Source organism: Pinus tabuliformis, chromosome 6, assembly GCF_031772625.1.
Source record: "Pinus tabuliformis cultivar Carrire ecotype Pingquan chromosome 6, CPIR1, whole genome shotgun sequence".
NCBI lineage: Eukaryota > Viridiplantae > Streptophyta > Pinopsida > Pinales > Pinaceae > Pinus > Pinus tabuliformis.
Window position 1 is genome coordinate 1,757,273,874 of NC_142292.1, and position 26,718 is coordinate 1,757,300,591.

Here is a 26,718-nt window from a genome sequence, read left to right on the forward strand (position 1 = left end):
ATAGTAAAAAGTGACGAGTCAAAGACTTGCCTAAGGTCATTAGTATCTGGAGCCAAGACTCAAAAGTTAAAATTAAAAATGAACAGTGGACAATGAATCAATGTTATTAGAATTGGACCAATGATCAAACTGGTCTACCCCAAAATTGGGTCTGGAAAAAAAATTAGACCAAAATACTAATCGACCAAAAAATACATAAATTTTCAAATTTTGAAAAAAAAACGTAAATATTCATGTGCATACATATTAATCGAAATCATTACACAAATATGCAAAGTTTCTCATATATATAGCAAGGGTACATATAACCAAAATAGAACCAAGTGCAATCCATATTTGAACCAGAAATACATCAACAACAAATAGGTTCTAGATGGCCTTTATAGTCCCAAAAAATTCATGCTACAACAAATATCTATATATCATATCATTGCATATATTGGGATCGTCATCATCAATATCATCCTTTAAGCGTCAAAATAAGATAGAAAAAGCTTAACATGTCAAGCCGAGATTTTGTTTGAGTGTTAGGTACAACTTTACTAGGGTCATGATAGAGTCTTTCAATAATCAATGCCATTGACATCGAGGTACATAGAGGGCTTGGTGCCCTTGATTAAATGCTAGTTCCATACCGTCATACATGATAGGTTCGAATGGAAACATTGTAATCCCCCCAATCCTGAAATCCTGAAAACTGTTAAGTTTATTGGATTTTGAGTGAGATCTAAAATTCTGCTTTCTCCATACGAAATCCAATGAGGTTAGAACCACTCAAACATCTTGAGAGTTAATGGTAATGTTAAAAATTGAAGTAAAAGTTCCTTTTACTTCAGGAATTTAACATTACTATTAATTACATATGATTAATAAGGCCCTAGGGTTGAATATTAGGCTTCCCCACTCATAAATTATTGTTTTCAAGCAAAATTCAAGGGGGATGCCCACAAGCACTTCTTTTGGGGAAATGCATCCCCCACATTGGGGAAACATTTCCCCTTGCCGTCTCCCCGAGTTTCCCCGAAAGGGGGTCATGCGGAAACATTGCCCTAGGCATCCCCTCGTCCCAAGAGCATGGGGAACGTGAAGGGTGCGCCCCTAACCCTTGGGGACGCTTCCCCGTGGAACATTGTTATTAGTCATTTTTTTTCGAAAGGTATAAATTTGTGGAGATTCCCTCGCTTGCTTGGATTCTTGAATGGAGGGAGGTATTAACCACCAACCACTCTGTGCTGCTGGTAACCCCAATTAACTCAGTAGGAAATCGATCTTGTGACCTCCCATAGGAACTGTTCCTTTGGTGATATGGCCTAACTGATCTAGCTATCCCTTGGGGCTCTTTCTTTGACGTTATTATCCTAAAAGATTTCATTCTTTTCTTTTGCTATAATTTTTAATATGTTGTTATTTAGAATGCAGTAGCAATTGAACTCAATGGAATGTGTTTGCATCTTTTATTCTCTAATGATTTAGTTTCATGATTATGGTTTTATGCCCCTTTTTTTCAGTGGATAGGAATGGGAAATAAAGAATTAGTGGAGTATTTTAAAGGATATAAAGCCATGAAAGCAAGACATGCATATGGCCCTAAGGGGCATCGTGGAATGAGTGTACTTATATTTGAGGAATCGGCAATGGGGTACTTGGAGGCAGAGCGCTTACACAAGCAGTTTTTGAAGGAAGGGCGAGGAAAAAATGATTGGGAACGACGCCCGATATTGTTTCATCCAGGTGGACAACGTATATTATATGGTTACTTTGCAACGAAGGAAGAGATGGAGATTTTCAACAGACACTCGAAAGGTTTGTGTTATTTATTTTCTTTGAAGTTTTTATATGGTGTGTATGACAAAAGGATGGGTTGCTTAATTTTCATTTCTTATGTAAAGCATGCATTGAATTTCTGAATGTCTCCTAACATTGTCACAACTTACTAAACATAGCCATATTATTTAGGAAAGTCTCATTATCTTCAACAGGATTCTTAAATTAATTGTGTAATCCCCAAGATGCAGTAGAAAGCATAGCCATATTATTTAGGAAAGTCTGATTCTGTTCAACAGGATTCTTAAATTACTTATGTAATCCCCAAGATGCAGTAGGAGAGAGATGCTATTTGGTTCCTGTAGTCTTATGTGAGTTAGGACTAAAGCTTTTATCCTTTTGTGGAAGGAGAGTCATTATAACAGTGCAAAATTGTCTTGCAGGCAAAACAAGTTTGAAGTATGATATGAGATCCTATCACAAGATGGTAGTAGAACCCATGAGGCAAATGGACGAGGACAATCAGAAGCTCACCTGGTTTAAGACAAAAGTTGCTAAGCAACAGGAGCATAGTAGAACTTTAGAAGAGACAGTTAGTATAGTGGCGTCAAAATTGCGGATGAGAGAAGCTGAAATTAAGATTATTAGACAGAGGGCTACAGAGCAACACGAGGAATGCAAGAAAGAGGTATACTTATTTGATAGTTGAGACTGGCACGTATGGTAGTTGAAACATAGCATCTTAAATTGGTTTAGTTAGTGTCTTGTAATTGCACCTCGAGTATAATGTTTTATGATGCCTAGACCTATTGTCCATTAGACGTGTCACTTTGATGAAAATTTCCAATATATTCAGGAACATATATTGTATTTCAGAGTTTATCATTTTGTGGTTTTTGAGGTAATTGAAAACTTTGGGCAGATGGACTATTTGGAGCAAAGTTATAGACAACAAATTGATCAGCTGAATGACGATGTTGTAAAAGGAGAATTACAGTTGGAAAAGATGCAGGAGGAGTTCAAGAAAGAACACTTAGATCGTTGCCACCAACTTGAAGTTGACTCTGCTAAGCTCCCAAAGGATACAAAGTTGTGAATGATGAACAACAAGAACAAAGGATCAAGTAAATTTTCCTTCCATTATGGATGCTTTAAATTTGTCTTCATTTATTTGCTTTTGTAAGTGTAATTAACTCATTAATTGTCACTGACATATACACAAAATGTAACTTTTCCTCCATTTCCCAAAGTTTAGATCAGCTAAAGTGCCTGTTGGAATCTGTATCCTATTGGAATATCTGACAGTGTGCATTTGCTGCAGTGCATTAGCAGTGTAGAAAACACCCATTCTTTGAGGCCAGTGCTGTAGTGGGTTTGCATAACGTGTCGCTGAACTGCTTAGATCTTGAAAAGTGAACTAGTTAATAAGCATTAAAATTCAAAAAGCAGTATAATGAAATAAATCATTCTTTGGCTTCTTATCACCCATTTCCTCTTTAGAGGAAAGAACTTATCCAAAAAGAATAGATGCCGTTTGTCATTCAACTATGGGAGTTTCCATTCAGTACGCTGATTCTTTTGGAACAATATCGGACACCTGTGCACTTTTCTGGGCATTTACAGATAAGACTATAATTTTATGAATGTTCACAGGTTAACGAAAGAATAGGTCAATGGGACTAGAAAATACAGCCCGTTACAAAAATAATGTTGGCGTGCCAAGGCTATCCTTGGATCCTAAAAGATGAAGAGATCCAAGTGAAACTTGCAGACCTGAGAGGGTAAACCCTAGAAAATAGAGAGTTGCTGCTTAGCATTAGATATAGCGTTAGAAGTAGTGAAAGGAGAATAAACTTTATCTGCATGGGTCACTGTTAAGGTACCACTGCAATTCCTGATAATGTTGTCTGGGGAATGTCGGGCTGAGAGAGCCTTTCTGGGTGATCCTGGGAAGAACTCCGAGGCTGTTGGTCCATGCTGTCCTAACATTTGAAGCACCTTTTGTTAGTGACCTGTGCTCAGAAAGGTCTGCATAATGGTTTTTTTTGCGCAGTTGCCTAATCTTGACAAGTGAATTAGTTAAAAATTTAATTCTCAGAACTGGTGCAGACCAAACACTATCACAACATTTATATTTAGGCTTTTATCTCATAAATTGAAAGAATCACATGCATACAATCAAGATAATCTAGATGACCATGTAAATATTAAAAATATCTATCCTTGCCAACCTTTCCTTCATCCTAACCCGAAGAGTAACAAAGACATCCTGGGTGAGAAAACACAATTAAAGCTTCAAAAGTATGAAGTCATGCAAGGTCAGTCAGAGGCTGCTTTAACTAGCATAACATCTCAGAGTTTCTTTTTCATGAGCAAGCATATCCATTAAGATAGCCACCTTGTTTCCATAGAGTCCATGAATAGTTGACTGATTGATGACATGGGTGCCATGCAAGGTCAAATTAAAGGTCACCAGGATAACTAGAAATACCAGGAAGGGCCTCTTACAAATCTGGTGATATGGCTAACGTAAGTGAGCTGGTACATAGAAAATGATCTGACCAGGATCAAACTGTAAGCTGCCAATTGAAACTATCTTGTAATCGTCTTACCCAAGTAACAGTTCTTCCAACTCTGTTCTGAATAAAAATGCTTCATACAGCATGATAGGCAGGGCATGGATAGAACTTAAAAATATCCATTGTTGTTGCATCTTGACCTCAAATATGAAGGGGCATTGTTCCATATGTTATGTTGCGATTCACAGCTATTTGTAACCTGAACTGGGCTGAGAGCAAGATGGTTAGGGAGGGTCATGACTTCGTGTACAACTCTTCATTTCCATGACTAAGATCTAACCTATACTTGGATTCTTCCATGTCCATTTGTCATTGTCAGGTTTCAGAATTTTTCTTTATTTGGCTTCTGAAGCGCAACCAAATTTTCCTTTTTGTTTACGTGGCCCCTTCTGGGAAATGTTTATCAGCCCCAATTTCCAGCACCCTCATACTCCCAATATCAACCATAATACCCAGCTTATGCACCACATGCACATAATATCCCTCAATTTCAGCAAGGGTATAATCCACCTTGTTGTCGCTCAGATTGTACAAGCACGGTGCGACAACGACTCAGGTCGGGGGCTGTTACTCTGATCCCTGACCTCTCCGTTCTAGCTGTCTCCCAACAACAGTGTATGGGGGGTAGTCCCTATGGAAGATAGAAATGCAAGTCTCGTTGGTAACTAACAAGTCTGGGAGACACAGTTGAATGGTCTAACCACTTGGTTGATTTAGCAAGATTTATAGATTAGATTAGATTTAAATGTGAGACCAATGACTTATGGAGTCAATTTCTTGTTCTATATCGATTAGAGACCAAGTAACCGAATGAACAACCATCGCTTGAATGAATGGCTATCCTGTATGCTATGCAAATCCTAAGACCCAAGTGCGATGCAAGAATCTTGGTTACTTTTAATTAAATGCTTATTCTAGGTGTGTCCTTCCTCTTAACTATTTTGGAACTAGTCTCTAGAGTAGGTTGTGAGAAAGAGGCCAAGGGGAAGCAAGCAAAGGCTTGATTTAATGATACCTCTCCTCAGGTACTAAACAATAGGTGCCTCTGGCATTGCAAAGACTATGGCTCTGATGACTACAAGGTCATCGTGTTAACCACTAAAGAGGTGCTAGGCTCCTCAAGTTAGATGAGAAAGGTTGTCCTATTATCTCTATCAACCAAGCTTATGCTTGGAGGTAAGTTATTACAGGCAAGACTAGTCCTAGAATGAGATGCAAGGATTATGCGTGCTTCTTGAATTAAGATTGTTTCATGTTCTTTAAGTACCTAGTGTTGATTATCTTATAACAATAGTACTTATCAATGAATTGGGAAACAAATCTTAAGACAAGACAAAGTGCTCGACGATATAAGTGCCAACAAGATACAAAAGATATCCACAACAAGCAATTGCTTAGTTATAAGAAAGATGCTCTCCACAATGACTTACCAATAGAGAGTACACAATTAGATATCTACTTAAAACATGAACTATAAATGACAATTAGAGCACTACTTAGAACAATTAGCCAATGATTCTCAATACAAGATGCCAATCAATTAGAAATCTTCCAAGATAGTTCAACAAGATAGACGCCAATATTACTCAACACCAATTATCCAAGAGATGCTCGATTAGATTAGAAGCCTTCAAGTAAAAAACACTTAGAATTTTAATGCCAATAAGAATGACAATATGAGAGCACCACTATTCATTAAGGTTCTTATGTCAATTAGAATGATGAAAACAATTATACTTCAAAGACAAGTAATGTGACTTAAATCGTCCACAACAATACGAGCATCCAATGAACTCTTAGATTATCTCACTTAGGCAACCAAGATCATTAGATTATGTGCTTTAGAGCGTGAATTTATTAGATGTGAATTATGAACTTTATAGCTTATGAACTCACAAGGAAAACACTATGTTAGCTTAATGCTCTTCACAATAGCACATAAACCATGAAATAAACCTTTTCGCCCTTAGCTATTAGAACAATGAAAGATAGATGACTTATGTTAGATATCCAATGAACTATAATTGATTTTATAACAGTAGAGAGATAAACCACTTTAGAGCCTCCTAAATGCAAAATGCAAGATGCATATGCTTGCCAAATATGAGAAATATGAATCCAAGTGTCAAACCAAGTTTGCTGATATGAAATTATGAATTGATTAGCCCTTTTATGATGCAAATACCACCGTTATATCAGACCTCTTATGCAGAGATGACAGTCACCAAAAGTCGTAGATTAATGCCAAATTATGATTGACCAACTTATTCAATTTCTTCCTTGATGTGTCAAGCAACTTATGAATTGATTTTAGACCAATTTAGGGTGTCTTTTATCATTGTTAAGAAGATATTAGACTACTGTAGAAAAACCGAGATGAGTAAAAGGGTTTGAGAGGCAAACCAATGGCCTTAGGCCTTGAAGTTCACTTGTCCAACTTGTCGAAATTTTTCCAATCACTGGAACACCTGCGAACACCAAAATTTATGCCAAATACCTTTGCAAAACACACCAAAACTCAGTCCCAAAATCAAATGCTCAAACAAGGATGGAAAGAGGGCAAGAAAGGCCTAATTTAGGGCTGTGTTAACGCTGCCAAGGCCTAGTAGGTCTGCGACTAGTGGATTAGAGGTCAACTAGGGCCTGCGTTAAGGAAGAAAGCCCCACAAGGGGTTGCCGTGAGCTCTAGAGGGGCTGCGGCCAAGGACAAGGCTTCAAAGAAGCTTGTGGCAGAGGCTAGAAGGCCCAAAAGAGGCCACGACAAGGCAAATAGAGGGGAGAAAAGGGGGGCCGAGGCAGAGGAAGGCTAGAGGAGGAGATGGAGGGAGGAGAGCGGGCTGAGGGAGCTGGACGGAGGGCTAGAATGGGCAGTGAAGGAGAGGGAAGGCCTGCGACAAGCCTAGGAGGGGAGGCCGAGAGCCCTAGGCCTTACAGCTAGGCCTACAAAAGTAAAAAAAAGGGTGATGACAACCCTAGAAAGGGTCGCGCTAGGGCTTTAAAGGCCAAATTAGGTCAGTAGCTAAGGTTGCAAAGGAAATAGGGGCAGTGGCTAGGCTTAGGAAGGAGAACGCTGGGCCTGGAGGCCCTAGAAAAAATTGAAACCCTCATCAAAATGTGATTTTGCTTCAGATCTTTAGTATTTGCCCAAATCACTGCAAAATTCTTTGATTGTTGGCCCTGCAAAAATTTTAGAGACTAGATCTTACCCTCAAGGGCCTAGATCTAGCTCTAACCCAACAAACCTTCTTGAATATCACATGTACAAATGAGAATAAAAGTATCCAAAACCCCAATATATATATATATATAAAAACCCCAAAACTCCAACTGCAAAACAAAGATTATAAAAATTTATATACAAAGATTAATTTACAAGATATACAAATATATAATGCTTGAAAGATTTTTTGAGGAATAATTTTTTGTAAATTTTGACAATGGCTAGATGTATTTCGAAAGATAGATATTAACCACAACCTTAGCGAAGTAAGAAAATCACATAAAATATCTGAAGTCCAAACAAGGTCAGCCTGTGCCCACAGTCTGTGAACTTGGAGCCCAAGGGTTGGGGAACCTGCAAACTCTATATATTTCTTAAAAAAAATTGTTAGATCATACAATGATATCACCCAAGATAAGCCCAAAACATACCTACATAGAATGTTCCTATCATCTACAAATGAAATAACAATTCATATGATATTTGAAGCACAATATGGGAACGCACATACCTAGCACATACCACAGATCAATGAGATAAAGTCGCCATGAACTGTACCTCAAATTCTTTTATTATGAAATTCAAACGTTCTTAGCAGAACAATGGCTTCACACCAACGTTTACAAAATTACATCTGACCAAAGATAGAGAATAGAAGCAAAATGCGTTCTATTTATAAAGAAGTCCCTCCAAGTGGAAAATAACGGCTAGTTGGCTTGATCCCCACCACAATAATCTCGACCGTTGATAAATCTTTGATCAACTTTTAATCTTTGTTGTTGAAAATACCTATTTTTGAAGAATTTCTCATTAAAACCATTTTTTATTAGTTCAAAAATAATTATTTTGAACTAATTTTCTCAAAAATTTGACTTTGACTTAACCACCAAGGTCCAAGGGTCCAAATTTTCTTGAAATTTCCAATATTCCCTTGTTGGGGGACCTCCAAGAATTAACATTTTTTAGACCCACGAATTTCCCTCTTAGAGAAATTAATTTCTTTAAAATTTTAATTTTGAATCTAAATTATTTAATTTTTTGGCCTAGGATTTAATTTTATCTTTACTAGAAAAATTAATTAATTGACTCATGGGGGGGTTAATTATTTTTCCGCCCTCAAATATTTTGGCCATGGTGTCTAAGTATGAGGGATCATGTGTTGGGAATCACGATTTCTGTTAGAATAAAACCCACAAGTGTTAGTCAACGATCGCATACTAGAGATAAGGATCCACGAGAGGCGTTAGTCAACAATCGCATACTAGAGATAAGGATCCACGAGAGGCGGTTAGTCCATGTCGCGAAACACATAGGGAGCATTGGTTTATCCAATGTCCAACAATCTCCTCCCCAACTGTTGAGAATTCAATAGGGCAATGTATATGTTAATTCTCTTAACTTGATAACTGTTTGTGTTATCGTTTTACTTATTAGCTTTGATCTTTCTTATTCCAATGTGCAATCAAACAAATACCAAAAACAATAAGAACAATGACACATTATATAGGCTGCAAGCCAAGGCCAAAATCCCTCCTCTTGAGGGGAAAACCCAAAAAATCTCTTCTTATCTTTCATATCTTTCAGTTGACGAATACCATGACCTAGACTCAGACGAATACCATCCAAGATCAAGTCTTCCTCGGCCTCCTGCTGAAATATCTTAAGCTTCCCAGTAGATCCGAAATTCTGCTCCCCAGTAACTGTTGCAACTACTGCTGCTTCTCTAGGAGACTTTGATCTCCCTCTGTCTTCCCCTTGACCTCACTTACCTTGACTTGAGTCCTAGGGCTAGTAAGATGCCCTAAGAGACCTTCGCTTGCCATCCTTTCCCTGTTGCTTCCAAAATCGAACCTCAGACTTTCCCAGCGCAAAAACCCTAACTTTGCACTTCTAGAAGAATGGAGAGAGACCCAAACACTTCGACTTCTTCGTCCTTCTCTTCTTCGCACTTTCTTCTTCGACTTGCTTCTTCTCTCTTCTTCGCATAAGAGATGAGTGAATGAATGATCCAAGTGGAGGATGAGTTCCTCTTATTTATAGGGTTCCTCAAGGGTGGACGTGGCTCTTCATGTAGGCCGACTTGACATCTCATTAGGCCGACTTGATCTTGGAGGTATTTTGACATTTTCAAGACAAAATAATTTTTTCTTTACAATATACAATATGCCCATAGGGTCTTCCATATATGACAATGACTGTTATACCTAGGACTAACCCTAGAAGCACTCAATGGGTGCTTGACCTTTAAAATTGTTGGACACCTAATCCTCTAAGGGTTGGTGTGGAAGCTGAATAGTCTAAGGAAGTCCAAGAGACCTTAGAATACGAAACCAAAAGTCATATGAATGTTCTATAAATGTATATCATTTGTTAATAATAGATAGACTCTCATGCTTATCTTTCATATTCTGCCTTCGCCATGTATGTGTTTAACATGGTATCAGAGCGGGCGTACTCCTGCCCTGCTCATATTTGAGCCACTTGTTTTATGGTCTTTCTGTGCAGAGCATTTCTGCCATCAGTTCTGCATTTCATGAATGTTTTCTCAGCTGAATTATTGCTGCAACCTCTACCATTGTTCCATTATTTACAGGTTATCGAATATGATTAATTCATTCACTGCATTCTAACGCCTAGACGCCTAGTCTCATTCACTGCATTGTAAAACCTATGCTTCGCTCTCCATAATCTTCCAGAATTTCGTGACAGAATTGTGAAGCCTTGTATATTCAACCGCTAAATTCCACCAAAACCATTTTTAGTGCCTGTTGGAGAAGAAGAAAAAGTTGCATGGGAAGAAGAAACATCAAATCTTGGAAGCAAAAGAACGCTGGATACCGCCATGATCTTAATGGAACGCCAATCCCGGCTAAGAATGAATCACTGCAGCCATGACCATGAGAAATGGTGACAACACTCCTCCTGGCGCTAGAAGGAGAAGAATTTCGACATCTTCGCTTTGAGGAAAGAAATGATATTCGACATTGCCGCAGAAGGAATGAAGGGAACGAGCTGGGCAAAGGAATTGGGAGCGATAAAAAAAATGGTAAGGGTTCTAAGTAATTTCACTATAATTCTCTCACAGCGACACATGTCAATTATATAAATACCGAAGGGATTGAAAAGGTCAGACAAACTGTTGTAATCGAGCCGAGAGGGCCAAGACTGTAATTTCCATTTTATTGAATATCACAATTGATTAATATTAATGATTAATATTGAGCTTAAGCGTCCTTATTAAAATATGAATTAAGCACGTGGGTAGTATTTGGAAAGTGGTAAGCGGTATCTCGCGCGCCCTAAGGCCGGAAATGGTATTCCTAAATTTCACACGATTAACCTTAGCGGGCGACAAGTAGCACGAGAAAACCACTTTTCTTGCGTGCTCTCGACTAAATATCAATTGTGCAAGATTTCATGCGAGATTGCACGACAGTCATTCGATTGGACAGGTCCCATCTATGGTGGAGATCGTCCGGGCTAGTTGGTGAGCGGACGACGTGGATTGAAGCGCTTGATTAAAGGAGAAGTCAACAAGGGATCGACAATGATTGGTCAGACAAGCGGGACCCTCAGGGGAAAATAACATGCTGCGGATAGAACTGCTATTATTGTGTGCATGCCTATTTCATACTGCACACTGTTCGACTGACCTCTCTCAGCTAGATTTGTGTTGGAGGTTGAATGTTGTGCATTGAAACCAAAACTGGCATGCCATTTGGTATGTTATTACTCATAAGTTGATTGATATTATGTTGTGATGAAGTGCTGTGTATAAACATTGTGTATGCACAGTTATTACCATGGATACACACAGTTATTGCAGTTGCAGTATATTCGTTTAACACCATACCATTTCTTCGCATTACCATACCTCCTCCCACTGCAAACGACTCTTGGCATTCCTCAGTTCCATCTTTGGATTCTCTGCCTCCACCGACGACTCTTTCAACGCTATATGCACAATTATTACCACCAAACGCTACCGCTCTCCATCCAGTCAGAACGTTGTCTCCATATATAATGCTGTCTCCCCATATATAACGTTGGTATATATAGTATATACGACGCTGTTTGGCTTCGACATCTACTCCAACATTTGGGAGCAATACAACATTTGGAAGCACTCCATCTCCTTTTGGTCAGAGTTCGGCTTTTGGAGCTCAGTCAACAACTCCAACATTTGGCAGCTTGGGATTTGGACAAACTACCTTTGGTGAAGAGCGCGGAGGTAGTAGAGTAGTACCGTATACAAGTACAAATGAGGCAAAGTCAAGTCGCACACGGAAGATCAACGATGTAGAAAGAATTAAACAGCAAAGAACGGGAACCGTCGGATCAGCCAGATCAACGGACAAGATTGATAGAATAGGATCGGCGAAGATCTTATCGCGCAAAATAAAGTCAAGAAGTGAAGGGATCAGATTAAGCCACGTGACAGCAGAATAATGTAGCGGTCTACGAAAGCGGTAAGTAGTATCTCGCACGGTCTCAAAATGGTAAACGGTATTTTACAAATTCACGCGATTAACCTGAGGGGTTGACACGTAGCACACCCAAAACAACTTTTCTCGAGTGCTTTCAGAGTATTAACTATAGTGCTTGTTATTGCGTGATCACCGTTGGATTGAGGTAGGAGAAATAAATGGTGGAGATTAGCCAGGCTAGTTGGCGCGAGTTATTGCGCGATAACAGTCGTATTGAGGAATGAGATCGACGACAAAGATTTAATGCGCTAAGGAGAGCATCGATATATGTGCAAAGGTTTGTGGAATGGAAGAAAGATAAGGTTTAAGTGTGGTTTATGAAATATTTCTATTATATGGGAAATAAGCAGGATTAATGTATTATGGTTTAAGTTGAGTTTTAACCAAAGTCTAAAATCCATGGTGTGGTTAATATGCGCGGGTAATAAGAATTAACCAAAGATTATGAAGGATTTATAAGGTTCCGCTCAAAGGTTTATAAAGGTCCAGACTTTGGATAGTTAAATCAAACGTTTCCGCATAGAGTTTATTAAAGGAGCATTAAACCTTGACTTGTGAAGACCGTATATACTCCCGCGAAAGCTTTGTGCATTGATGAGTTCTTATGCTGTGAGTACATATTGTTGGACACAGCTACTCTTTCAGCCGGAGATAGCTTTGATGAGCTAACTAGATTGGGTGCCAGAACTCGGTCTATTGCAGATGCTATTACTCAGATTATCAATGCCGACTTTGGTGTGTATTAGATCTGTGCATACTTAGTTATGAAGATGATTGAATCTATGAATATTGAATGAAAAGATGTTTTGTAAGTAGGCTCTAGAACTATTAGACAAATCTCATTTGCAAAGAAAGTAGAAGATTGGATCTTCTTTTGCATAGTGTGAGTAATTTGAGAAGTAAGTGCATTGAAGCATCATTTGCTGTGTTGAAATTAGTACTGGGCTGTCTGCTACAGTAACTTGGTGATATTGCAACTAGTTATCATTTTATAGGTCAATTTGTGGTTGAAGATAACATCATTTCTCTGATTATATTGGTTTTAAATGGATCGAATGGATAATGTATTGATACTACTGAATAATTTAATACATTCCATTGTTGATGAGATGATTAAGATCAACAAAACCTCTCTTTCCAATATTAAAATGTGTCTGCAAAACACACGAGAATATTGAGTTTTTGCAGCTTGAGATAAAGCTACAACAAGAGGAGTTACAACATAATAGACATCATTCTGAACTTGCTGTTGTTCAGTACATTGAAACAACAACCCATCAACAACAAGTTAATAATGTTGCAGTTGATTTAGATCCATTTCCCAATGAAGAAACAAGGTTACATGTAGATGCAGAAATTCAGTTTGCACTTCCCAAGCCAATCATTAGACCTTGGGAAGAGCTTGTCCACAACAAGCACAGAATTGGTCTTGGATATGACAAGGACGTGTCCTTTCATATTCTAGATTATTCAAAGCCCATCCAATTTCAGAGTGCTCGATTCCTTCATGACAGTTCACCTTCAACTGTTTCAGATTTTGCCCCTCTTCTACAGCAACAACCACTGATTATGAAATGCCAACACTGTGACCGAGTTGGCCATATGAAAGATCACTGTTTTGATCTTCACCCATGTAAGCACTGTCATAAAACTAGTCATTCTTCAAACAAATTCTTCAAAAACAAACCTCCTGCAAGAACAAATATTCATCTTGGATGGATTGCTTCTTGGCAATGGGCATCAACAACCAAGAAGATATTCCAGTCATATGTCAGAACTTGTTCTAGAGTATTGAATAGTCTTGCAGTTGAGTTTTCTTCATCTTCTCACCTTGTATCTGACGGGGGGGAAGTGATGGTCATCTACAAGCTTCAATGCCACATCAAGCGAGCCTGAGCCACAACCTGCCATACCAAATTCAGAGTTGTAGCCAAAGACAAATATGCCCTTGAGCATGCCTTCAGTTGGTGATGCATCTCCAAAGAATTGGAGACACTTCCTCTAGCAGAAGACTTCAACTTCTTGCCAGTTTTGGAAGAGTTCCAGGAATTGCATTAAGCATTCCAGAGTTGTTGGTAATCCTTAAACCATCACAGGTTGAGACCTCCCTTTTCAGGTTGAGGTTCTCCCTTTTATGCGGGGTGAGACCTCCTTTTCATGGTTGAAGGTTTCCCTCTTCAAAACATTAGGAGCACTTCCTCTAGTAGAAGACCTCAGCTTCATGCCAGACTTGGAAGAGTCATGGGAACTGCATTAAGCATTCTAGTGTTGGTAGTCATCCTTAAACCACCTCCCTTATACCAACATTTCAGAGAGCACATTCAGCCTAGTGCTGCCATGCATTTTTGCACGTTTTGTATTACATCTCTCTTCTTGGACTCATACATAACCCTTCGGATTTGGGGGGGATGCTGAACACCTAATCCTCTAAGGGTTGGTGTGGAAGCTGAATAGTCTAAGGAAGTCCAAGAGACCTTGGAATACGAAACCAAAGGTCATATGAATGTACTATAAATGCATATCATTTGTTAATAATAGATAGACTCTCACGCTTATCTTTCATATTTTGCCTTCGCCATGTATGTGTTTAACAAAAATAAAAGAACTTGAGCATAAAATTCATCCTTCAACAATAATAATAATTTCTTTTTCATTTTACATTTACAAGAATACATTTCATACTAATGAAGACCAAACTTAGTTACACTTTTTTCAACACTCCCTCTTAACTAGGGAGGTATTCATTAGAGGTACATGGTCGTTCTTAATCTAAAGAGATTTCATAAGAAGAGTCAGATTGGTAACCCATCTGTCTAGCATCATAATAACCAACATTGTCACATAACAAGGCCTTGAATAACAACTCTGTCTCTTGATAAGATCAGAGCACAATGTTGGCGAGACCAATGAAGTATAGCCACCATCATCATTGTCTCTTCAAGGTACGTACCCCACCCGGGTGTTCACAGCGTACGACCTCCCATTGGACTATTCTTATCTTGGGTAGCTAATCCTCAAAGAATATCGGTCCATGACTACTCTTGTCTTGAATGCCCTACCACATTCTCAAAGTGCATCGAATGCTAGATGGTTACCTAATCCTCCATTCTTTCTTCCCAAGTAAAGACAGGAATGTTGTGTCTACTCTCCCTCTAAATTAGGGAGGACAAGTCCACCAAACCAAGCTTGTCCCTTAAGTATACAAGCTTCTTGTTTGGAAGTGATTTCGTCAATATGTCAGCTACCTGCTCATCAATGGAGATATATTGTAGTTGCACCACACCATTTTGTACTAGCTCTCGTATATTGTAATACTTGTTGATATGCTTTGTCTTCCCATGAAACACTGTGTCTTAGACAAACAAATACAATTGGTGTTATCACAACGTATCACTGTAGGGTTCATCGGTCCTTCAAACAAGTCAGATAGCAGCTTCCTTAACCAAACTGCTTCCCTGCTAACTTCGCATGCTGCAACATATTCAACTTCAACACTACTCAAAGCAACGATGTCTTGCTTTCTGCTCATCCATGAGACCATAGAGGATCGTAACTTAAAACATCCTCTCATAGTGCTTCTTCCATCCTGTTCACTGCCTCCCCAGTCAGAATCTGTATAACCAGTCAATTGAACATCATTCCTCTTATCATATTTCGGGCAATAGTTGATGATTCCTTGTATATATCTCAAAATATGTTTTGCTGCTATCCAATGATCATGCTTCGTCTCCACTTGGAATTGACAGAGTACATTTACTACAAAACATATGTTCGGTCAAGTATTCACCGAGTACATCAATGAGCCAATCAATTGTCTATACCTGGAGGGATCTACAGGGCTTGATTCAGGACTCCTTTGTTTTTTCAAGTTTGTGATCATCAGAGTGGTCATAGTTTTACAGTCTATCATGTCAAACTTCTTCAGTGTCTCGATCACATACTTTCCTTGTCCTAAATAGACTTCATTAGGTTCCTGCTAGACTTCTGGTCTCAAATAGTAATGCATTAGCCCAAGATATTTCATGTCAAATTCTGCTGCCAATTGCTTCTTACATTCTTCAATTCGACCTTCTACACCTGTCAAGAGAAGATCATCTACACAGAAGAACAATTATAGGTTCATTGTTTACAACCTTAATATAGAGGCTTGAGTCAGCAAAATTTTTCATGAAGCCTAATCTCTGTAGGTATGCATCCATCCTAGCTTACCATGCCCTCGATGCTTTGCTTGAGGCCATATAATGCTTTCTTTAATCTGCAAACATATGCCTTCCTATCTTTGACTTCAAATCGCAAGGGTTGTTCTATATAGACTTCTTCATCTATAGTGCCATTCAGAAATGCAATCTTGACATCCATTGTTGGATGTTTCATCCCATTTATGCTGCCAGTGAGACTAATGATCGAATCATTGTATATTTTGTTGTTGGAGCAAATGTTTCTTCATAGTCGATGCCTTCAAGTTGTGAGAACCCTCTAGCCACAAATATTGCTTTATACTTATCTATACTTCCATCAGCTGCATGCTTGATCTTATAGATCCATTTGGAAGTAACCACAGATTTGACTTCAGGTCTAGGTGTGATCTCCCAGACTCCATTCTTCATTATAGATTGATATTCTTCATTCATGGCATCCTTCGATTCTCGATGCTCTATAGCCTCTTCAAAGGTGGATGGTTTTGCTTTTATTATTTTTGTCATGTATGCAACATACCTAGAATATCTCTTGGGTCTTTTACTTTCTCTAAATGATCCTTGAGCTGCCCCATGACCTTCTGCATCAAGTAGTGTAGACTTCAACCAGTTAGGTCTTTTCCTTGTCTCTTGAATGACCACGGGTTGAACAGGTTCACTAGGTCCTTCTTCATGGTGCGATCCTTCTCCTTCCTTATCAAATTCTTCCTCAAATATAGGAAGTTTTTCATCATTAGAATCTATAGAAATTTCTTTTGATTTCTTAAATATTATGCTCTCGTCAAATATGACATCACGACTAACTTCAATGTGATGCCCATCTTTCATATAGATTCTATAGTCTTTCGATGAGTTACTATACCCAACAAATATGCCCTTCACACCAGAATGATCCAACTTCTTTTTTTTGTCCTTGTGTATATGAATATACACAAGACATCCAAAGATTCGAAGATGATCTACGAATGGCTTTTTCCTAGTGAACACTTCTTCTAGAGTTTTGTTTTCTAGAGATCTGTGGGGACATCGATTTTGTATGTAAACTGCTGCCTTTGTTGCCTCACCCCACAAAAACTTGGGTGGATCTTGATCGTGTAACGTTACTTTTACACTTTCTTCAATGGATCTGTTCTTTCTTTCTGCAACTCCATTTTGTTCGGGATTGTATGGAACTATCAACTCCCTCTTAATCCCAGATTCCTTACAAAATGCTATAATGTCTTTGGATATATATTCTCCTCCATTATCAGATCTTAGTCTCTTGATTATTCTTTCTGTAAGGTTCTACACTTCAGCTTTGAATTCTTAAAATTTAGTAAATACTTCATCCTTTGTTTTCATTAAGTAAACCCAGTCTTTCTTGAGTGATCATCTATGAATGTGACATAATAAAGATGTCCTCCAAGTGATTTTGGAGTCATAGGGCCACACACATCAGAGTGAATGAGATCCAAGATTTCTTTCGACCGTGAAGCATTGATTCCAAATGGTCTCTTGGTGTTCTTGCCCAATGCACATCCTTTGCAGACACCTTCATGATCCTCTTTTAGATTTGGTATTCCATCTACTATGGAATTTAGAGTCGGAGGTATTTTGAAATGTAGATGACCAAACCTTTGGAGCCAAAGTTCGCATGGACTAATCTTAATGTGAACTAGGGCATGGCTTACGGGAGATATTAACCTGTAGAGCCTTCCTTCTCGGATACCAATCACTTTTGCTTGTTCTATGCTTGAGCCCTTTGCCATACAACTACTTTACCATCAGTGAAGGCTACTCTCTCTTTTATCTTCGAAGCTTGAAATAGAAAGTAGATTTTTTTGCAAACCTGGAATAAACATAATGTTGTTAAGGTGGATGTTGCTTCCATCTTCGAGCCTTACGAATGTCGATCCAATGCCTTTCATTGGATAGCTTTTGTTGTCTCCTAGTTCAACAGAGTATGCGGATTTTCCTTTTGACAAGGTCTTCAATTGGTGGGAGTGACCAGTCATGTGCCTTGATGCACTGCTATCAATCACCCAAATGTCTTCGTCTTGGAATGTCCTAGAGAGAGCCGAGAAGAGTCCTTCATCCTTTTCTTTGAGTGATACCTTCTTAGAAGAGAGTATGAGAATCCATACTTCTTTGATACCTTTCTTGAGGTGGCTTGCAATCTTCTTGATGACTTTCTTCATTTTTGAGGAGATCTTCATGATGCCCTTAGAGAACAGAAGCTCGGATACCATGTTGAGAATTCAATAGGGCAATGTGTATGTTAATTCTCTTAACTTGATACTACATCAAACAATTACCAAAACCAGTATGTAAAAATCTCTGTTTTCCCACCCCGGTTTTCAGTTTCACCTTATTTCTCCCATGTAGTTAAATGCCCATTCCCATAACCATACATTTAACAAGCTGAAAAAATAAATATTGCTGAAAACACAAATTCTGGAAATTTTACAGAATGCTGGAAATTGCAGAAATAAAAATCAGCAATCATAAACAGCAATTAAAACACATTTAAACACTGAGATTTTTGGTCAACTTGACCCTGGAAAAACCCCCTACAACTCTTGGGGAAAACCAGTTTGAGAGCTCTTCTTTATTTCAAAAAATCAGCAAAACAAAATTTTTCCAGCAAGCAAACTTCTCTGTTTTCAGCTAACAGACAATCTAAAAATGTGCTGTACGAGCTGTACGGACCGTACGGATGTACGGACGTATGGATGTACGGACCGTACGGACTGTACGGACGGCCGCACGGACTTGTACGGACAGACCTCGAAAATTGTGCAGAAAATCGCCGCCTCGATATTCGTGCAGAAAATCAATTTTTCACTGTTTTGCTCACAAAAATCTGCCTTTTTCTGCTTGTTCTTTGAGCTGTACGGATTTGCTGAAGTGCTGCCCTGGTTTGTGTGCCAAACTGTTGCCTCTTTCTCCTCCTTGTCCAGAAATCTCCCTTGCTCTCTTGCTCTCCTTCTCCCAATCTGCTCATGAAAGAATTAATGATCTTTGCCTCCTTTTCCTCCCTTAACCCAACCCTAAATGACTTTTGGGTGATCCCTAAATCCAATGGCTGAAATAGATTTAGATCAATGGCTGAGATTAAATGCTCATTTAAATCTCACTTTCTATTTTTTAATTCACCCCACTTTAATAAAGACCCACTTAGTCATTTATTTCCAAAGTCACTTTTCCTTTCTAATTTTTCATTGACTTTATAAAAGTCACTTTAAAATTAGACTTAGTAACTTTATCACTTAAAGTCACTTTCAAATTAGATTTAACTTAATAAAAAATTATAAAGTTACTTTAGGAGAAAAATTAAATTCTTTTGGACACTTTTCCCTAGGCCAAAGATCAAAGCCTTAGGGAACCACCTGTCCTCCGGTACCAAATTTCAAAACTCCCTCTTACCGAGGAAGGTGTTCCTCACCACACCCATCTTGTCTCTGAAGTAGACATGCTTGTCCCGTGGTAAGGCTTTGGTAAGAATATCTGCAACCTGCTCATCAGTGGAAATATACTCAAGCTTCACAGCTCCCTTCTGAACATAGTCTCTGATGAAATGATATCTGATCCCGATATGTTTTGACTTGTCATGAAATACTGGATTCTCCGTGAGTTTAATGCAACTCTGATTATCACAGTAAATCACTGAAGGTCTCAACGGCTGACCAAATAAGCCAAACAACATCTTGCGAAGCCAGATGGCCTCACAACTAGCTAGAATGGCTGCCATATACTCTGCTTCCGCTGAACTCAGTGCTACTGACTGCTGCTTCCGGCTGAACCATGACACTACTGCTGAACCCAACCCAAAACAACACCCTGAAGTGCTCTTCCTATCAGAAGCACAACCTGCCCAATCAGAATCAGTGTATCCTGCCAATCTCACTCCATCTCCCTGCTTGTGGTCCAGACCATAATCCACTGTCCCCTGCAAGTACCGCAAAATGTGTTTTGCAGCCACCCAGTGAACCTTCCTAGGCTCACACATAAACTGACTCATCGTGTTGATTGCAAAACAGATATCTGGTCTAGTGTTGACCAAATACATCAAGGAACCAATCAGCTGCCTGTACAATGTGGGATCCACCAACTCGGAATCCGAAGCATGAAGCTTCTTCCAGTTGGTGATCATCGGTGTCGACATGGGTCTACAATCCTCCATGTGGAATCTGCTAAGGATGTTCACAATATACTTCCCCTGCCCCAGGAAGAAATGCCCCTCCCCCTGCCACACCTCCAAACCCAAAAAGTAATGCATCAAGCCGATGTCCTTCATCTCAAACTCCGCCGCAAGATCTCTCTTGCAGTGCTCTATGAGTCTCTCTGCACCTGTAATGACCAAGTCATCCACATACAGCACCAGAATGAGAGGCTCCTCACCAATCACAATAAAGTAAAGGTTCGGATTTGCCTCACTCTTTGTGAAACCCATCCCCTGCAAGTATGTATCTATCCTGGAGTACCAAGCTCTGGGAGCTTGCTTCAGGCCATAAAGGGCCTTCTTCAATTTGCACACATGGGACTCCTTCCCATGCACCTCAAAGCCCTGTGGCTGCTCAATGTACACCTCCTCCTGTATGAAGCCATTGAGAAATGCGGTCTTCACATCCATCTGGTGGATCTTCCAACCCATCTCTGCTGCTATCGATATAATGGAGCGGATCGAAGTATATTGAGCCACGGGAGCGAAGGTCGCCTCATAATCAACTCCCTCTACCTGGGAGAACCCTCTAGCCACAAACCTCGCTTTGAATTTCTCAATGCTACCATCTGCAGCATGCTTTACCTTGTAAAGCCATCTGGAAGTAACCACGGATTTGCCCTCAGGCCTCGGCACCACCTCCCAAACATCATTCTTCATGATAGAAGAATACTCCTCCTGCATGGCCTCTCTCCAGACCTGCTGGCTAGCTGCCTCCTCATAGCTAGAAGGCTTAGAGTCAAGGATGCTGGTAACCATCGCCATATAGCTACAAAACCTCTCAGGTGGTCTACTCTCTCTGACCGGCCTCTTCGGCTCAGCAACAGATGTGGCATCTCTCAAGGTGTCCTGAAGCCACTTGGGCTTCCTCTTCCCTGAGCATGCTTCTCCCATAGGAGAATGAAACTCCTCCTCCTCATCACCATCAGTAGCCTGAACTCCTGACTGTCTGTCTGCTGTCCTCCTGCCTGCACCTGAACCTGTAGAAGCTGAGGTACCGTGTGAACTGTCCATTAGTGGATTCCCTAGTGAATTGCTCTGCATGCTGCCCGGAGCACCACTCCTCTAGCTCGGCGAGCCACTGCTCACTGATGGACCTGACATCCTCATGGATGTACCTCCGGATCCTCCTGATCCCTGCCCACTGGATCCTTGTGACTGACTCAACTGCTGCTGAGGGTCTGGCTGATCCAGATACTCTAACTCCCGTGACCTCCTAAAGGCCCTGTCCTCCTCGAACTTCACATCCCGTCTGACAACAACTCTCCTCTGTGCAGGAATGTAAATCCGAAAGGCCTTTGAGGTCTCACTGTAGCCCACAAAGATACCCTTCTCTGCGGTGGGCTCTAGTTTGGTCCTCTTCTCCTTGGGTATATAGGAGTATGTAATGCATCCAAAGATATGAAGATGACCAAGATCAGGCTTCTTCCCAGAGAAAGCCTCCTCCGGAGTCATGTGCCCCAAGGCACGATGCGGACTCCTGTTCTGCAAGTAAATAGCTGTGTTGCAGGCCTCTGCCCACAAGAACAATGGCAACCCCTGATCATGTAACATGGCTTTGGCAGCCCCTATGATGGATCTGTTCTTCCTCTCCGCAACCCCGTTCTGCTGGGGGTTGTAAGGAACAGTGAACTCCCTCCTAATGCCTGCCTCCGCACAATAATCAACAAACTCTCCAAGGGTGTACTCTCCTCCATTGTCTGACCTCAGGGACTTGATCTTCCGACCTGTCTGTGTCTCCACAAGAGCTCTGAACTCCTGAAACCGCTTGAAGACCTCACTCTTGGTCTTCAAGAAATAAATCCAGGTCCTTCTGGAGTGATCATCAATGAATAAAACATAGTACTCATATCCACTCAAGGAAACATGAGACATCCGACCGCTCACATCAGAATGAATCAAATCAAGTATCCTAGTCGCTCTGCTGTCACTGCTGGGAAAAGGGGATTTGGCAAACTTGCCCATCGCACAACCTCTGCAAGTATCAAAGTGATCAGTACTGAAATTTGGCACACCTGTAGTGATCTCCCGCAATGTCCTCAAGGCTCCATGATACATATGTCCCATCCTGCGGTGCCAAATCTCACACAGCTCAGAACTGCTAGCTCTGCTGTCGGTACTACTGCTCAATGCCAAAAGGGGCTGGAATGCAAACTTGTACACCTTTGCATGGCGTACACCTATCACTCTAGCTGAATCAGCGGGAGTGCCCCTGGGATACATCAACACCTGTCCTCCCCTGAACAGTACCTCATATCCTCTGTCCTCCAAAGCTGAGACGGATATGAGGTTCTTCCTCATCCCTGGCACATAAAGAACATCTGACACTTTCAAGGGAGGTTTGGACTCCCTCTGAAATGTCAGTGTCCCCACCCCGACTGCTCTAACAACTCTGTCATCACCGAGTACTACTTCAATATCAGTGCCACTCTCTGAAAGCTCTGAGAAGTACTCCCGGACTCCTGTCATGTGACGTGAAGCCCCACTGTCTACATACCAGATACCTGTAGATGCTCCGCTAATCGAGGGAAAAGCATGCTCCCTCTGAACCTGTGTGGCAGGTGATCCTGCACTAGAGGACTCACATGTAGTGAACGCAAACTCCTGGTCAAAACGACCTGCAAAGTCCTCAATCTCAGCTGAAGCTGCCACATACTGGTTCTTCCCCTTCTTCTTCTTCTTCTCCGGACACACAACTGCATAGTGTCCCATCTTCTGACAATTCCAACACTTCACCTTGGAATAGTCCTTCTGTGTGTTCCCCTGTTTACCTTTACCTTTGCCTTTGCCTCCACCACCGCTTGTGGAAGCCTGCTTCTTCCCTTTTCCTTTCTTGCCTCCTGCCACCAGTGCTACGTCCTCATCCTGCTCAACTGGCTTGGCTGCCCCAAGCTGTCCTTTCTTGATCTCTGTCTGAATGCAATCATCCCAAAACCTCTCCCATGTGGGAAGGGTCTCACGTGCACAAACCCCATCAGCAAAGTTCAACCATGAACGGGGGAGGCCATTCACTGCAATACGCACCAACTCAGTGGATGGAATGGCCTCTCCAATCGCTGCCAACTCATCTCTCACATTGGTAATCTTTGTGAGATATCCAGCTGCACTATCATTCCCCATCTTAATGTTCTTCAGCTTCTCCTTCAGGACCATCTTCCGGTTCTCATTGGTACTCTGGTAGAGATTGGACAATGCTGTCCACATCTCATGGGCATTGCTCTTTCCTCTCACATGAGGAATGCAATGGTCTTTGATTCCGTCTAGAATCAGCCTCTTACCCTTGTTGTTCTTTCTATTATAAGCTGCCAACTGAGTAGCATCAGTGGGCACAACAACAGGGTGCTGTGCTGTATGCACCATGATATCCCAGACTTCTGCCTCCTCAAAGATACTCTGCATTCTCTCCTTCCAAACGCTGTAATTTGTATGCCCATCCAACCTATCCTCCACCCTCAATCCCAATGACATCTTGTTGTCCTAAAACTGAAAAATAGCACTGCTGTGGTAAAGATAAAACTGCTGTTTATAAAAAATCAGCTTGCTGGAATTTTCTGAGTGAAAAAATCAGCAGCTGTATTTTTTTCTTTTGCTGTCCCAAACTGCCCTTCAGCACTCAAGCTCTGATACCATGTAAAAATCTCTGTTTTCCCACCCTGGTTTTTAGTTTCACCTTATTTCTCCCATGTAGTTAATTGCCCATTCCCATAACCATACATTTAACAAGCTGAAAAAATAAATATTGCTGAAAACACAAATTCTGGAAATTTTACAGAATGCTGGAAATTGCAGAAATAAAAATCAGCAATCATAAACAGCAATTAAAACACATTTAAACACTGAGATTTTTGGTCAACTTGACCCTGGAAAAACCCCCTACAACTCTTGGGGAAAACCAGTTTGAGAGCTCTTCTTTATTTCTGAAAATGCCTTTTTACAGAGAGAAAATTTTCAGCAAAAAATCAGCAAAACTGAATTTTTCCAGCAAGCAAACTTCTCTGTTTTCAGCTAACAGACAATCTAAAAATGTGCTGTACGAGCTGTACGGACCGTACGGATGTACATACTGTACGTACGTACGGATGTACGGACCATATGGACTGTACGGACTGTACGGACGGCCATACAGACTTGTACGGACAGACCTCAAAAACTGTGCAGAAAATCGCCTCCTCGATATTCGTGCTGAAAATCAATTTTTCACTGTTTTGCTCACAAAAATCTGCCTTTTTCTGCTTGTTCTTTGAGCTGTATGGATTTGCTGAAGTGCTGCCCTGGTTTGTGTGCCAAACTGTTGCCTCTTTCTCCTCCTTGTCCAGAAATCTCCCTTGCTCTCTTGCTCTCCTTCTCCCAATCTGCTCATGAAAGAATGAATGATCTTTGCCTCCTTTTCCTCCCTTAACCCAACCCTAAATGACTTTTGGGTGATCCCTAAATCCAATGGCTGAAATAGATTTAGATCAATGGCTGAGATTAAATGCTCATTTAAATCTCACTTTCTATTTTTTAATTCACCCCACTTTAATAAAGACCCACTTAGTCATTTATTTCCAAAGTCACTTTTCCTTTCTAATTTTTCATTGACTTTATAAAAGTCACTTTAAAATTAGACTTAGTAACTTTATCACTTAAAGTCACTTTTATTTTAGATTTAACTTTATAAAAAATTATAAAGTTACTTTAGGAGAAAAATTAAATTCTTTTGGACACTTTTCCCTAGGCCAAAGATCAAAGCCTTAGGAACCACCTGTCCTCCGGTACCAAATTTCAACACAGTAAGAACAATGACATAGTATATAGGCTGCAAGCCAGGGTCAAAACCCATCCTCTTGAGGGAAAAACCCGAAAAATCTCTTCTTATCTTTCAGATCTTTCAATTGATGAATACCATGACCTAGAGTTAGACAAATACCCTCCAAGATCATGTCTTCCTCGGCCTCCTGCTGAAATATCTTCGACCTCCCAGTAGATCCGAAATTTTGCTCCCAGTAACTGCTGCAACTGCTGCTGCTTCTCTAGGAGACTTCGATCTCCCTCTAACTGCCTTCCCCTTGACCTTCGCTTGCCTTGACTTGAGTCCTAGGGCTAGTAAGATGCCCTAAGAGACCTTCGCTTGCCTTCCTTTCTCTCTTGCTTCCAAAATCAAACCTCAGACTTTCCCAGTGCAGAAACCCTAACTTCGCACTTCCAGAAGAATGGAGAGAGACCCAAACACTTCAACTTCTTCATCCTTCTCTTCTTTGCACTTCCTTCTTCGACTTCCTTCTTTTGCCTTCTTCGCATAAGAGATGAGTGAATGAATGATCCAAGTGGAGGATGAGTTCCTCTTATATATAGGCTTCCTCAAGGGTGGACGTGGCTCTTCATGTAGGCCGACTTGACAGCTCATTAGACCGACTTGATCTTGGAGCTATTCTGACATTTTCATGGAAAAATAATTTTTTCTTTACAATATACAATGTGCCCATATGGTCTTCCATATATGACAATGACTCTCATACCTAGGACAAATCCCAGAAGCACTCAATGGGTGCTTGACCTATAAAATAAAAGAACTTGAGCATGAAACCCATGCTTCAACAATAATAATAATTTCTTTTTCATTTTACATTTACAAGAATACATTTCATACAAATGAAGACCGAACTTAGTTACACATTTTTCAACACAAATGTGAGTCGGGTGTCTATCGAACTAGTGACCTATGCTCTGATACCACTTGTTGGGAATCACGATTATTGTTAGACCAAAACTTGCAGGTGTTAGTCAATTATCGCATCGCGAGAGATAAGGATCCACGAGAGGCGGTTAGTCCATGTCGCGAAACACACAGGGAGTGTTGGTTTATCTAGTGTCTAACAATTAATTGATGGCATTATTGTCATTGATGGCAAAAGACCAACAAAAGCAAGGAACAAAAAGGAACAACAAAGGAGGAGCAACAAAGAACACTTGAAGGCGACAAAGTAAAAACAACAAGGAAAATGAACAATAAAGGAACAACATAGAAGCAACAACAACAAAATAGAGATATGGCATGTGATGATTGACTTGTTATATATGCTTATGTTGTTATTGAAATGATAATGTATGCACTAATGAACAAGATCAACAAAAGTATGCAAAGGAGTAGAAAGAGAATGGTGTGGCCTAGTTGAATGAAGATGTTGTTGCATTTGGGTATATTTGTGTTGATGGCTTGATGCTTGTGTTGATGGATTTGATAAGTCATGATGAGCTGATGTAATGAAAGGTAAAGGCATAAAGGAGTTGT

General features: G+C 40.3%; 1 pseudogene across 1 annotated transcript in view; it reads left to right on the forward strand.

Annotated features, from left to right (window-relative positions):
• LOC149265960 (protein SUPPRESSOR OF GENE SILENCING 3 homolog) overlaps positions 1-26,718 on the forward strand; it is a 54,840-nt pseudogene that overhangs the window by 18,570 nt on the left and 9,552 nt on the right. Inside the window, exons 5-7 of the transcript XR_016260107.1 lie at positions 1,509-1,803; positions 2,208-2,452; positions 2,687-2,888. The product of XR_016260107.1 is annotated as a protein SUPPRESSOR OF GENE SILENCING 3 homolog (transcript). The remainder of the gene's footprint in view (positions 1-1,508; positions 1,804-2,207; positions 2,453-2,686; positions 2,889-26,718) is intronic.